The sequence below is a fragment of the Orycteropus afer genome, unplaced genomic scaffold (genome assembly GCF_000298275.1).
Source record: "Orycteropus afer afer isolate SDZICR_OR568_19922 unplaced genomic scaffold, OryAfe1.0 scaffold00427, whole genome shotgun sequence".
In the NCBI taxonomy this organism is placed as follows: Eukaryota; Metazoa; Chordata; class Mammalia; order Tubulidentata; family Orycteropodidae; genus Orycteropus; species Orycteropus afer.
In genome coordinates, this window is record NW_006922014.1 from 1,323,839 (window position 1) to 1,324,968 (window position 1,130).

The window sequence follows — 1,130 nt, forward strand, 5'->3', positions numbered from 1 at the left end:
AAATTGTGGATAACTTTGAGAAGAATTGGAATTCCAGAACACTTAATTGTACTCATAAAGAATTTGTACATAGACCAGGAGGCTGTCATTCAAACAGTAAAATGGAACACTGCATGATTTAAAATAAAGAAGCGTGTGAATCAGGGTTGTATCCTTTCACCATACTTATTCAATTGGTATGCTGAGCAAATAATCCAAGGGGCTAGACCATAAAAAGAAGACGTGCCATCAGGATTGGTAGAAGAATCATTAACAACCTGTGATATACTGATGACACAACTTTGCTTGCTGAAAGTGAGGATGACTTGAAGTACTTACTGATGAAGGTTGAAGATTGCAGTCTGCAGTATGGATTACATCTCAATATAAAGAAAATAAAAATCCTCACAACTGGACCTATAAGCAGCATTATGATAAATGGGGGAAAGATTGAAATTGTCAAAAACTTTACATTGCTTAGTTATACAATCAACGTCAATGGAGGTAGCAGTCAGGACATCAGTGGATGTATAGAACTGGGCAAATCAGTTGCAAAGAACCTCTTCGAAGTGCTGAAGAGCAAAGATGCCTCCTTGATGACTAAGGTGTGAATGACACAAGCCATGGTATTTTCAATCACCTCATGTGCACCTCCTTCGAAGTAAGGAGGACCGAAGAAGAGTTGATGCTTTTGTGCTGTGGTGTTCCCAAAGAATGCTAAAAGTACTACATTGTTGTTAGGTGCTGTCGACTCATTTATGACTCATAGCGACCCCATGCACAGCAGAATGAAACACTGCCTGATCCTGCGCAAGCTCCATGATCCCTGCTATACTTGAGCCCATGATCACAGCCACTGTGTCAATCCATCTCATTGAAGGCCTCCCTGTCTTTCGTCAACCCTCCACCCTACCAAGCATGACATCCTTCTCCAGGGAATGATCCCTTCTGACAACAAGACCAAAATAGGTGAGACTAAGTCTGGCCATTCTTGCTTCCAAGAAGGATTTCAGGTGCACTTCCTCCAGGACAGATCTGTTAGTTCTTTTAGCAGTTCATGGTACTTTCAGCGTTCTTCGCCAGCAACACAACTCAAAAGCGTCAACTCTTCTTCAGTGTTCCTTATTCATTGTCCAGCTCTCACATGCATA